This window comes from Myotis davidii, unplaced genomic scaffold, assembly GCF_000327345.1.
Source record: "Myotis davidii unplaced genomic scaffold, ASM32734v1 scaffold27, whole genome shotgun sequence".
Lineage (NCBI taxonomy): Eukaryota > Metazoa > Chordata > Mammalia > Chiroptera > Vespertilionidae > Myotis > Myotis davidii.
Window position 1 is genome coordinate 3,394,365 of NW_006297821.1, and position 14,753 is coordinate 3,409,117.

The following is a 14,753-nucleotide window of genomic DNA, read 5'->3' on the forward strand; positions in this document are numbered from 1 at the left end:
GCTTTGCCCCTCCCCCCTACCCCTATTCTGCCCCTTGGGCAACTGTAAAATTTAAAGTTTAAGAGGGCGCTCACTCTCAGGCTCCTGCAAGTGCTGACCCCGCCTTGCTTCTCAACAACACAACGACCTGTCATCTAGCCCTCCTGTTTGGTGTCCACCTGTGGGACTAGCTAGGTACACAGGGAGCTGATACCATGCTGATCTTTCTGTGGCTGTCTGTGTAAATAATAAACTGCCTGAGTCTATTCTGGGCTCGTATGGGCCGAATCTAAGTGTGGCAAGCCAGTTTAGCAGATACTAACATGCTGGTGGCGCTCAGTGGTTAGAGTATGGGGGCCACTGCACCAAAGGGTCAAGAATTCCATTCCTGGTCAAGAGCATGTACCTGGTTACAGGGTCTATCCTGGGCCTTTGGGGCATGTGTGGGAGGCAACCAATGGATGTGTCTCTCTCACATTGATGTTTCTCTGTGTCTCTCCCTCTCCCTTCCACTCTCTCTAAAAATCAATGGAAAAATATCCCCTGGGTATTTATGGAAAGGAAAAGAGGGAAATTACATCCATAAAAGGCATTTCTATTGGTGCAAAAAGCTAACATAGTGATGCAAATTTAAAAAAATATTTTTAATTTTCAGTCCAGTTGTCATAGTATCTGTTTTCTTGCTATGTTTGCAAACAGTTCTTTGGGACACAATGTTGATTTAGGCCCGGTCCAAAGGTTATTTTGCCCTGTTTTAACATTCCAAAGGTTTGAGGCTTTAAGATGTACAAGGCAGTTCCTCTGGATGGCTGCTCTGGCTCCATTTTAAAGTGGCTACATTTATATTATTTTAAACAAAATGATCATCATAATTGTGTAGTTATCTACTAGGTTACATTGCTCTTGTCTCTTCTGGACTGGAATTTTCCTACTCTTTTTTTTTTACTTGCGAGTGAAGGTCTGGAAGGTGGATCTGCTTTTACCTTATTAACACCTTGAGACAAATTTGGGGGGTGGGGGAGGTGGTGAGCATTTGGAGACTTCACCTCTGGGCCTAACCCTGCCACTAATTATATGGCCTTTAATCCCTTGCTTCTCTGGATCCAACTTTCTTTACTTATAACATCAAGAGGTTAACTAAATTATTATCTCTAAAAAAATTTTCAGTTCTAACATTCTTTGATTTTTTTTTTGTTTTGTTTGCTTTTGTTCTAAGGATGAATCTTCAACTCAGCTGTTCCCTCCTGTTTTTTCCTGGGTTGACTTTCTTCTGTCCATAATTTATTAAGTATCTTCATGCTTTTGAGGACAGGATCTGGGTTTTATTCATCTTTCCCCCAGTATCTAGCACAATAATCAAGCAGGTGATTTCAACTAGGGCTGAAGTTAGTTCCTACTAAGATACCATCTTTGGCCCTGGCAGGTGGTTAGAGCGGATTCAGGTCAAGGGCGTGTACCTGGGTTGCAGGTTCCATCCCGCCTAGTCCAGGCGCGTGTGGGAGGCAATCAATCGTGTGTCTCTCTTACAAGGATGTTTCTCCCTCTCCCTTCCACTCTCTCTGAAAAATCAATGGAAGAAAAAAAAAATCCTCGGGTGAGGCTAAAAAAAAAAAATACCATCTTTGTCCGGAGGAGCTCACAATTTAAGGGGGAAAGTGCTAAGCATCATTAAGTAATCACTTCAGTAAAAGCTGTAGAAACGGTAACAGGAACGCGGGTTCCTGACTTCCTTATCACTTACATGGTCCAACAGGGAACAAGAGAGCTCTTGTAATAGTTAACGCTTGAATGCTTTCCTTGTGCCTCCGCGTTCCACGTGTTAAGTCTCAAGTAACACCCCCCAACCCTGTGTCCTCCAGCAGTGTTACCTGCTCCACACTGGAGGACACAGGCACGGAGCTTACGTAACCCGTTAACCCTGAAAGGCAGGTTCGGCACCGCGCTCCACTGGACAGAATCGGAAAAACCAGATGAATCCCAAGAACAACCTGGTGATGTCCCCGAGGGAACGGACGAGTTTGGACGAGTGATGGGTTCAAGGTACAGAAGGGGCAGAGGAAGGGTCTACTGACGAGAAGGCTGCAGAAGTTGGCACAGGAGTTTGAAAAACAAAAAGGCGCTTCTCGGGGCTGCATTACTCAGCGGCGATTAGGAAAGCAGGCAGGAAAGAGCCGGTGAATGACACCTGCGGAGCCCCCGGATCCCGGGGACCCAGGAACCGGTCGGAAATGACATCAATAGAGAGACTGGGCGCTCAGCGGTACAGCGGCCTGCGGACCACCGGCCGGAAGTGAGGCAGCGGAAGTCCCGCCCCGGAGGCGGTGCCAGGTGTGAGGGGCGTCGCGATGGGCGGGGAGGAGCTTTGCTGGTCCTCCAGGAACCCTGGATCCCCGACAGGTAACCTGCTGGCCGAACCCGGACCCTGGCGAGGCTCGGGGTTCGGGTTGGTGGCCCAGTTTGCTCGGGGCCCCACGCTCGGGCCGGGGGAAGTGGATCTCACGTGCGGGGGTGGCTCGGGGACAGGCTCCTGGGCGTGGGACTCCTAGGGTGATGGGGATACGAGAAACTTTGGGGACGGGGTCGTGAGGGCCGAGGTCGCCGAGGAAATACCGACTGAGTCTCCAGGACTCGGTCACGGCCGCGGGTCGTGGGCTCCGGAGCCTTGGCGCTCGGGGATGGAGAGATGGAGCCTGGGCGCTGAGGTGCGCTGAGCTAGAGTTCAGTTGCCGCCTGCACTGAGCCCAGTGCAGCTCGGCTAGCAGCGGGCGGGGACTTGCCTTTTCATCTCTGCTTCCCGTGCTTTGCCACTATGGGCGTCCTTCAGATGCCTTCGGATAGGGACTGATGAACGCACGAAGCTGGCTGCCGCACCGGGGGTGGGGGGTGCGGGTGGCGTGGGGGGGACCTTGTCCCGAATTCGGAGTGCCCCTGCCTCCGAATGTAGAAGTGACTCCAGCGTGGTTCGTTCACCAGTGGTTTATGCGGATGCCGGTGTGGTAGACATTCCGGACATTGTTTTGTGGTTATTGAAATTTAGAAATGTGCCTTCATATTTATTTTATTTTTTATTATTTTATTTGATTTATTTTATTGTATTGTATGTATTTATTATTTTATTTCTTTATTTTATTTATTTTATTTTATTGGCATGGGAAGAGAAGGCGATTAATTTGACTTCTTTCAGGTTTCTTCACATTTCTGGAAAGAACTCCCCGATGAATGATACCGGGGAGGAGTTGGCCATCAAATGAGAAGCTGCAGCTTATAGCACTGAGCTTCTAATTTGTGTTCTAAGTGCTTTCTTCTCATGAATATGAACTCTTTTTCCTTTTCCTTAATATTTTCTTTTTTATATTGGGGTGCCTTTACGTATGAGATGTAAATGGGAATTATTTCATAACCAAGATGAAAGTAGTAATTTATGAAAATCCAGTCAGAGATTTCACCTGGTAGGTTCACATAAGGTTAATTCCTTCCAAACAGTTGTAGGAGGCCTCGGAGAGAATAAATCTCAGAAGATTAAATTGTTTCCTTTGTAAACTATTTGTTCTGATGTCTTAACTGTGATGAAAAGTGGGAATAGATCTAAAGAACAAGTACTGTAACCAGATTGGAGTTGGTTGTCAGGCTGTGTAATAAGATCTGAGCATGAATCACTATCTAGCTGCAGTCCCAGGAGGTTCTAGATCTTATTATTAGATTGGATGTGATGCAGTAGGCAAACCTGAATTTATGGCTTTGTTTTTGTTTTGTTTCTTTTGTGTGTGTTTTTTACAAAGAAAAAACTAGTAAGCATTTTTAGATTAAAAAAAAATCTAAGATGTTCTTAAAAATAGGTTGGAAAAAAAAAAGAAATAGACATGTAAATAAATATTGCAGTCATTTAAATTCTAAAAGTTTGCCTGCCTTTCAAACTTGTTTTCCCAATGTCTGGAAAGTGTTGATATCCAAATCACCCCCATCATTGTATGTTGTTGCTTTGCTGTCAACTTTTCAATGTATATAAATATGGTATAAAGTTAGGTTTTGAGACCCTCTAGATTTACTTGAATATTTATGTCTTACTTAAAAATAAAGTTTAATTTTGCTTCCTCAATCTGCTGTTCAATGTCATATCCACTTACTTTGCACATCTAAATGTCTATATTCATAATGGTAACTATTGTAACTAGTATTCATAATAAATTGGTATCCAAGTGGTGACTTAGGTTTGTGCATTGACATTCTTGAGGTTTTCAGTTTTGCAGAACACTGGTCTCCATGGACTCTAACATGGACTTCATTTAAAGAAATCCACGGACCATTAACGGACAAAAACATGAGTCATTTTGTATTGTGGCATTCAAATCCTAGTACTTTGGGAAAGGTAAGTTATTGACTGTGTTTTATTTTAGATGAGAGAATAGCGCTGGATTGGAATAAGAAATTGTGGGATTGTGACTGAAAAATATAGGCTGAATCTGTTTAAATTAAGTTTTAATGTGGACCTTCCAAAGAGAGGTTTGCTCTGTGTTTATGAAGCAGTCCTTACTATTTCCCTCTATATCGTTCCTGAAAGATTACTACTTTGCTTTCTTTTTTCTTTTCTTTATTTCTCCCCCCCCCCCCCCTTTTTTTTGAGAGCTTCTTTCAACACTGGTAGTCTGGTAGAGTCGTATCAACCTATGAGTATCCTATAGCAATGAGGCCTCAAATAGTCATTTAAATAATCTTACATCAACTTTGGTTCTAGAATAATATAAGTCTCATATCTTCTGGCCAGCTTTATGCCTTCATCTTAGGTTGAAGCAAGAAAAGAGGCCTCAAAATCTCTTTTTTTCCTTATCCTGTCTTAGTAGTGCTATTTTCTTTTTTGTTCTTCTTTTCAAAAAATCTCTCAGATGATTCATTCTCCAGGCCTTTTATCTTTCTATCCCAGGGGATAAATTTTCTCTCTTTTTCTTTTTTACCTTTCCTAGCTTAATTAATTTGTTAATTTTTACAACCTTAACTTCTAATTTTGTTTGGCAACTTTTAATCACTAAGCTTTAAACTTGTGGTTTTCCTTATCTCCTTTGTAGATACACTGGCTTCTTACTTAGAAATTGTTAAGTTCTAAAATCAGACAGTAGCTCCAGGAATTCATCTTTTGGATATATTTGTACTTGCACACAAAAAATTGTATACAAAGATATTCATCATATTATTATTTTAAATAGACAAACAAATAAATAAGTAAAAACTACAAGTAGCCTAAACATCCCCCACCAAGGTATGATTGAATAAATGCCTTAATATAATATAATACTTTGCAACTCTCAGAAAGAATGAAGCAGATCCACAGGTGGAAATATGGAAAAATCTCTGTGACATACATTGTTAACTGAGAAAAACAATACAGAACTGTATGTACAGTATGTTTTCAAAAGCATACATTTATATATGCATGCAAAATTTCTTTAAATCTATATAATACACTATTATGTTATATTTATTCAGATACATACATACATACATACATACATGATTGACACAGGTACTCCTGAGAAATGAGACTATAGGTCTAGAATAGGAAGACTCATTTTTCTGTATACTCTTTCTGGTGGATTAATTTTTTTTATGTGAACATGATTTCATTTTTACAATACTAAGAAACGAACAAACAGCAAAGCTTTAGACTGGTTTCATAATTAAGGGAGCCTACTACTATTCCTTATGACTTTTGCCCTTATAATTACGTGCACTAGTCAGAGGAATGGAGTTGCATAAGTGAGGTAAGTTTTTTTTACAGAGCAGCATGGAAAGTTTGATGATATAATAGGTTTTTAACCTTGACATTAGATTATTACTCTTAATAAGGATTTGTGATGAACTAACTGCTTAGTATTGGCGAATTCAATACAGCTATATAGTTTATAGCATGCTGCTGACTTATTTCGGTGATGCGGATGATACTTTCATTTGCAAGCTAGGTTTGTATTGGCATTGGCCAGGGTCTTGCCAATGAGCTTCTCATTAGTGAATGGGATGGGCTTTGTTTTATTCAAATTGCTATTTAGGTACTCTACTCTTTAAATAGATCTTAGTTATTATTTCACTTTGTTTTGATTTTTAGAAATGGCCTAAGGCATTTCAAAGAATAGCTTGTTCTCTCTGTTAGTTAAATCATAAACTAGAAAGATAATTTAGATATATATGGGTAGTCTTATTCTGTACTGATGATACTACTTTGAATTGGCTGATGATTTGCTTTGGGATGCAGCAAAAATTTCTGGTGACTTTCACTTCTCCAGCCATCTTTGTCTTTCCACACTTTCACTGTGGGAACTTTGGAATAATAGTAATAGGTGAGTAAAATGAGTTAACAAGAAATTTAAAGATATAGTAATCTTCATTTCATTTGCGATCTGCTGGGAATGAGCTATGTAAGATACCTACCCATATGATACTACAGATTGTATAACTTGTTAAAAATCAAAATGAAGGCCACTAATCTAGGGACTGCATCATGATTCATGGAATAGGACAGTATAGTATGTCAGTTGTTTTATACCATAGTTGGACAGAGTATTTTTCTTATAATCATTGCAATTAAATGATGCTTTGCTTTGCTTCTTGAGATCCTTGGGTTTAATCACAACTAGCCACACAGTGAAAAATCATTGGGCAGAATGCCTAGAGTGGGACTCCTCCTTATTCTTGCTAACAGAATGGATAGCAAGGAATTGAATCCAAGGGTTGATTGTGTTTTCTGGGTCTTGATGAATATGATAAATGTAACATATAGGAAAAAAAGGACATGAGCATGAAGGTAAAACTTACGTGTAGATAACATAGAAATGGGGAAGATACATGTATATATATATATGTTTATGCATACATATATGCGGGTCTATTTACATAGATATATAATACATTGTGTATATAAAACATATATATGTTATTTTACACATAAACTATTTAAAAATTTTTTCTGGAAAACAAAAAATTCTAGGAAGATACTCAATTAATCCAAGAGGAAAAAGAAGGTCAGAATTTTAAGGCCTCAGAGCTGGGCCTGTTATAGGCTAGCTCATGATTGTGAAAGTAGCTTGAAGAATTTTGTCTGTTTTAGTATCATTACAGGAAATAAGTGATGGGAAGGTAGATAAAAACCTAAGAGTGAGAACATTTAAATCTAGCACTATGTTATGGTTAAGGGTATCTTTAAGATTCTGTTTTGTGGAATTTGGGAGGGAGGGATGGCAAGAAGGAAGAACTCAAAAATTTATTGCTGTTCAATTAGAATTCGAGCTATGTCCGTAAGTCTTTCCTAGGATTCCAATTGTGTATGACCAAGATGGATTAACTAGATCTATTAACCTACAAACCATGAATGTCTAAAAATTGGTTTCATTGTTTGATAAACCTTGAAGGAAAAGAGAATTGTTTTCATCATTTTTGTGACTAAATGAAAGGGCAACTGTGATGATCTAGATTGAGGGGACTGGGACTATTTTGTTCAGAAAATAGAAGACTTTAGAAGAGTTGGAGAAACTTCATAGGGAGTACATTTGTTTCTGTTGAGGCCAAAATTAATTGTAGCTGAGAGAAGGTATAGAGTTTGTCAACAGTGGAGCAGATTGTGTCAAGAGGCAGTGAACTGCAGGTCATTAGGGTTGCTTAAGCGAGGTTTGAACATCAGCAATGCTGCGGAGGGGATTTCTCAATGTATAGGAGATCGTACTAGATTGATAATGAAAGTTGCTTTCAAACCTAAGATTTTTTTATAGTGCAATAAAGTGATTTTTAAAAATAACACAAGTATCTATTATCTCTATATTTAAATACTGATAAGTAACTTATCCCTGGTCATTTTTCCACCAAGCTCCACTTACCCATAACCAGGAAATAAATTTAAAAATTAACCCCAAATATAAGACACACACTATATGCTTTTCTCAGGTCCTTACTCAGTTTATTTACTTTGACATGGTTCTAACAGGCTTAATTAACTGGCACCTAACTTCACAGTGTATTAGAAGCAGCAAATTGTTGCTGTGCCAAGTGCTCCTATTAGAGACAAGCACGTTGTCAAGCAAGGGCAAGAAGATAATCAGAAAGCAAACCAACTAATTTTAAAATTGTAATAACCCAGGCTCACTTGACTAGATGAAAATAGCTCTATGTTAATGGATATTCAAAATGATAAGTTTGAACTTAAATAAGTTATGTTCAGCATTTTCTATTTAAGAAAATTATAACATTTTAGAAAGATCTCTTCAGTGTGTTTAAAAACAAAAGACAGATATTTGGCATTTGCAGGGGCTGCATTATCCTATATAATAAAAGCCCAGCGACCGAAATGGTGGAATGACCAGAGACCAGAATGACCACGGCCCCTCACCCTGGCTGGCAGCCCCCCAGCAAGGGGTTAGGAGCGATCAGGCAGGCAGGCAAGCAGTTAGGGGCGATCAGAGAGTCAGGCAGAGTGGTATGGGGAGATCAGGCAGGCAGAGGCAGTTAGGGGCAATCAGGAAGGCAGACAAAGTGGTTAGGGGTGATCAGGCAGGCAGGCAAGTGATTAGGGGCGGTCAGGCAGGCAGGCGAGCGGTTAGGGGCCAGTGGTTCCGGATTGTGAGAGATGTCCTGTGGATCGGGCCTAAACCAGCAGTTGGACATCCCCCGAGGGATCCAGGATTTCGAGTGGGTGCAGGCTGGGCTGAGGGACACCCCCCTCACCCCTGTGCATGAATTTCGTCCACCAGGCCTCTAGTAGAGTAGAAAGAATATGGATTCTAGACTGGTAAAGACAGGTTTGAATATGGCCCCCAGGATCTATTACATGTTTTATAAATTAAGTTTATTATTCATTCCAAACTTCAATCTCATCTGGAAAATAGGAATTTACTCAAGAATAAAGATAATGAAGGTAGATTTGCCTATATTAGGTGATAAGTAATAACTATTATTATTTCATTATTACCATAAATCTCACTCTACTTTGAATGTTTTAATTGTACAGGTAATCCATATATATATGGGGGAGGGGGGAGATATTAGGATATGTATATCACCAAAAAGATAAAAGGAGTAAAGTCGCCTATATTCTTCTACTACTGTCAGTATTTTAGTGGCATGCTTTATTTTAAAACTGCTTTGACAGGATGGCACTTCTGAGAAGTGATTGTTGAAACTACTGTTGAGAAACAAATTAGTCACTACACATTCTAATCAGAATATATGCAGTGAAAGATGGTTACAGGGCACAATGCTGATTTGCAGGAAACCTTAGTCCTGATCAATTTTCTTGCATGAAAACCAGTTTTGTAGAGCATTGGGTGTAACTTGGTGTTCTGGAGCTGGAAGACCTGAGTTTAAACCCTAACCCCACTATTTCTCAGCTGGATAAACTACCTCCATTTCTTCTCTGTGGCCTTAATTCCTTCATCTGTAAATTGGGGGTAATAGTAGTATCTCATTCATGGGGCTGCTGTAAGGACTAAGTGAATTTATATAAAGTATGAAGAGCAGTGCCTGGCACGAAGTATAGACTCAGTAAATATTACTTGCTATTTTTATCATTAATTTTTAAACCTTAAGGTTTTCTTGGGAGGAAAAGGCAGGTTGATAGGAGCGCATAAATTAAAAAGAAGCAAGTTAGAAATAGCACAAAAGTAGTCAGTAAGATTTATGATATATTATTCATTTGAACCTGCAGAGTGTTCTGAATTTTTTCACTCTTAAGGCTTTGTTACTTTTCCTCCCTGCTTAAATATTTTCAAACCATAATATTCCTAGTTCAATCTCTTTACCCCATGAAAATCAACTTCATTTTATTTCATCTTTTCCAACAAATATTTTGGCCATGCTTTCAAAGACCAAAAGCCCTTTAAGACAATCAGATGTCATGGATAGTGATTCAGGAAATAATCATTAAATCAGTTCATTTTACTACAGCCCAACGTGGTTCAGTAAGAACTTTAAATTCTGTTTCAATTTAAAGTGAAGAATATTAATCAAATAGATAAGTCAATGGACATATTAAGCTATTCTGTACACTATATTCTTTAAAAATCTCTTTATTTTCTTTTTGTTCTTTCATCATGGTATCTAGTGTTCTGATTAATTACTGGTCAAAGAGTTACAGCTTTTCAAAATCCTTTAAGCAATTTTATTAGATTTGCTAGTAGAATTTGTGTGTGTTTGTTTTGTTTTGTTTTAAAGCATCAAGTACAAGTTTTTGAAGACCCTGAGGCCTACCACCATTATGCATTCAAGATTTCAGTTTGAATAACTTCATCAAGACTTAGATCCTCTTCAAAAGTCTCAAGTTTCATCTGCATTAAAGCTCTCCATTGAACTCTGTCACAAAATTAAAAGCGTAAAGGGACTAAAATCCATTAGTACATTCCATTGTATACCCCTTTCTCTGATCGCTCCAATTTCCTTCACTGTAGGGTCTTTCATATTGCTTATGTTCCTTTGCCTAGAGCCAAGGAAACAGCGCTTTCCGGAAGAATATATATCCTGTGATCATAAATTTTCATTGCTAGAGAAGTATAAACTTGGCAGGATCAGTTTAGAATCACAGCTTTTGTTGTGGCCTATAAAAACTTGAGTTAACAATAAGAAAAGGAGGACGAAGTAGTAAAAATATTTGAGGTCAGATTATACTCTCTGAGACTATGTGGTTTACAGAAAAGAGCCTCAGCCTGAAAGTTGATGGTCCTTATTCTCTCTGATGGTCCTTATTCTTCTCTTCTAACTGGGAAAATCACTTAACTGCTCTGAGCCTTAAGTTCATCTGAAAAGTAAATCTGATAGTATTTTCCCTGCCTACCTCACAGGGTTGTTGTGAGGATTAACTGAAGTCGTGTGCATTTTAGATAAAATGTGCAATATAGACATACTTGCAAGTCATCCCCTCAGCTTTTGGACCTGGGAAGGTAGGTGATTTAAGCACACTGAAGGCACTATGTCCAGGCTGGATACGTGGTAACAAGGCTGTGTTGATTTTTGTTTTCTCTGAGTACACAGAGTTCTCTTAGGGGCTAATTCTAAGAAGGAGGACAACTATAAATAGCCCTAAAATTATAAGTTAGCATTGATAATGTTCTAGAGCTGTTATGTATTGTAACATATTTGTGGTTTGCAAAATTTGTTAATAAGCTGTGACCCACATTAAAAATATTTTTTTATTTAAACATTTTATTTACTTATTTTTTAATATTTTTGTTTATTTCAGAGAGGAAGGGAAAGGGAGAGAGAGATAGAAACATCAATGATAAGAGAATCATTGATTGGCAGCCTCCTGCCTCCTACCAGGGATCGAGCCCATAATCAGGGCATGTACCCTGACCAGGAATCAAACCATGACCTCCTGGTTCAATCAACAACCACTGAGATATACTGGCTGAGTGACCCACATTTTTTAAAAAAATGAATGAACATAAAGCAGAAAATTTCACTGTGCATCTCACCTGGTAATAATCAATAGTGTTTAATAGTGTTTTAGTTGTATATGTGTGTGTGTGTATTTGTGTACTTGGTTGTTAAATAAAATGCATTTTTCCTATGAGTTGCAATTGCTTTTCTAGGAGTATCATTTTAGTACTAATGCCTTTCTACACATTTGGATTCCTAGGAGGCTGTTTCTTTTCATTTCATACTGCTTGTAATAAAAGAATTAACAATATCAAGTTTGCCCTAACTGGTTTGGCTCAGTGGATAGAGCGTCGGCCTGTGGACTCAAGGGTCCCAGGTTCGATTCCGGTCAAGGGCATGTACCTTGGTTGCAGGCACATACCCAGTGGGGAGTGTGCAGGAGGCAGCTGATCGATGTTTCTCTCTCATCGATGTTTCTAACTCGCTATCCCTCTCCCTTCCTCTCTGTAAAAATCAATAAAATATATTTAAAAACAAACAAACAAAAACAATATCAAGTTTGACTTGGTGAAATTAATGGGATATTTAAAAAAAAATTTAGAGTACAGAGAAAGCCTATAGGTTTTCTGGGTATTTTATATAACATTCTAATACCATTTACTCTGACACCCAGACTGTTAATAACATTTAATATTGGTTCAACCTCACACTAGTAGAAACATATGAAACTAGAGGCCCGGTGCACGAATTCGTGCACCAGTGGGGTCCCTCTGCCCTGCGGGATCGGGCCAAAAAACCGGCTCTCGAACATCCCCCAAGGGGTTCTGGATTGTGAGAGTGCACAGGCCAGGCCGAGGGACCCCACCAGTGCACTATCAGGGCTGGGGAGGGACACGTGAGGTTGGCTGGCGGGGAGTGGCCATAGGAGGGCTCCAGGATGTGTCCATCCCATTTCGCTCAGGCCTGATCAGCTGGACCCCAGCAGCAAGCTAACCTACCGGTCAGAGCATCTGCCCCCTGGTGGTCAGTGCATGCCATAACGAGAAGTTGAGCGGCCTTAGGATATCATTAGCATATTACACTTTGATTGGTTGAATGGCCAACTGGCCGACCAGACACTTAGCATATTAGGTTTTGTTATATAGGATGTTTTCCCTTTAAATACTAGAGGCCCAGTACACAAAGTTCATGCATGGGGGATGGGGGGTCCCTCAGCCTGGCCTGCGTCCTCTCGCAATCTGGGACCTCTCGGGGGATGTTGGGCCTAAATCGGCAGTCGGACATCCTTCTTGCAATCTGGGACACTGCATGCACCAGTGACCATACTTTTCATACAGATGATACAGGTGAAAAGCATCTTGCTGTTGTATGGGCAGCTACATTTTTTTGCCCTAAAGGGTAGTACATAACATGATCCTTCTGAAGTAGTAGTACCATTTTCCCCATCTTATGGGTGGAAAAACTGAAGCAGAGAGAAGTTAAGTAATTGGCTTTGTCACACAGTTATAAGTGTCAGAATCAGGGTTGACGACAAAGTGTGCAAGCCAGAGTCCATGCATGTCATTGCTGCATCATCCTGTTTTTTCAGTGTTAGAGTAGCCTTGCCAACTTTTAATTTTTAAATCTAAGAGACTGTTCCCAATATATAGGGTAGGGTCCCTAGGCCTAGCCAGCAATCAGGACCATCTGTGGGGCAACCAGTGGGCAGGGCAATCGGGCAGGGCTCTGCTGGCATCTGCCTTGGCTGGCAGCCTGGTGCCACCCGATGGCCGACCCCATCCCCTGATGGCCGCCACAGATTGCCTCCCTCTGGGGGAAGATGCTCAATGCAGCTCCTTCGTTGAGTGCCTGCCCCCTGGTGGTCAGTGCGCATCATAGCATCTGGTTACTCCTCCAGTCATTCTGCTATTTGGTTGATGTGCATATTATGATTCTATTATATAGGATTTTGTTACTTTTATTTTTCTGGCCTAATGGCAAACAAAACACTCCCACTTAACTTAGCATTGTTTGAGGATCCCTGGAAGATAGGCTACAGAGAATATAATTCCTATGACTAAGAGCCTCTCTAGAAGAGAAAATGCCATTTTTTCTCTCTGAATAACTAAATGTGTCTTTATGATTTAAAATAAATAAGTCACTGAATAACTTATTCAACTGTTTCTCTAAAAACAGATATGGACCTTTTTGGTAATAGCATTGGTTATTATAGCATAGGTATAACCTTATTTGGTAATAGCATAGGACTTTTGTAGTTCCTATGAACAACAATAGGGAATGGCTTTTTCTTCGAAGGGTTGTATATTCCAATTCTTGGTGAAGAACTTATTCTTTAGTGTACTGAAAAATTACATTTGGTGCCCTGGAAATATTTATTTAAGTTCGGATGGAATATTATAGCAGAAAATATTTTTTTTCTTTACAAATTATATAAATATATATAATCCTAGTGACATGAATATTTATCAGATGATTTAAAATGTAGAATCCAAGTTCTTTATTTTTCTGAACAGTCATAGCCAAACTTCATGCATTGGTAGAAACAGTACAAATTGCATAGATTGTGCAAATTGAGACTCTTTAGTAGCATAAAGGTTCATTATTATATACTAGAGCAGTGCTCCTCAACCTTCCTAATGCCGCAACCCTTTAATACATTTCCTCATGTTGTGGTGACCCCAATTTCATTGTTACAAATTGAACATAATTAAAGCATAGTGATTAATCACAAAAACAATATGTAATTATATATGTGTTTTCCGATGGTCTTAAGTGACCCCTGTGAAAGGGTCGTTCGACCCCCAAAGGGGTCGCGACCCACAGGTTGAGAACCGCTGTACTAGAGGCTCGGTGCATGAATTCGTGCACAGGTGGGGTCCCTCTGGGGGGCCTGCAGGGATCCAGCCAAAACCCACAGTCCAACCCTGCCTGCAGCTCCTACCTGCCGTCCCTGCTCATCCTGGCCCCACTGTGCCTGCCGGGATCGATCAGGAGAGGCTCACGCTGCTGAACAGCATTCACCAGCCATGAGCCCTGCATTTGGCACCCTCCCAAGGGGAGTAGCCTGTAGGATCAGGCTGAAACCGGCTCTTCGACATCCCCCAGGGGTCTCGGATTGTGGATTGTGAGAGGGTGCTGGCCAGGCTGAGGGACCCCCCACCGGTGCACAATCTTGCTGGGGATTGGGCCAGGGAGGGACAGCAGGAGGGCTCTAGGGCGTGTCCGGCCCATCTTGCTCAGTCCCCATCAGCCTGACCCCAGAGCCAGTTGGAGAATCTGCCTCCTGGTGGTCAGTGCACATCATAGCGAGCGGTTGAACAACCTTAGCATATCATTAGCTTATTACGCTTTGATTGGTTGTTCGATTGTTCTGCCATTCAGTCTATTTGCATATTACCCTTTTATTATATAGGTTGACCAGCATTTTG

At 40.3% G+C, this 14,753-nt stretch overlaps 1 long non-coding RNA gene across 1 annotated transcript; it reads left to right on the forward strand.

Moving 5' to 3' along the window:
- Positions 1-1,576: 1,576 nt before the first annotated feature.
- Positions 1,577-11,026, forward strand: LOC107184642. Its single transcript, XR_001515546.1, has 3 exons — positions 1,577-2,376; positions 4,219-4,345; positions 10,165-11,026. It is a non-coding gene; the product is annotated as an uncharacterized LOC107184642 (long non-coding RNA).
- The last annotated feature ends 3,727 nt before the right edge of the window (positions 11,027-14,753 follow it).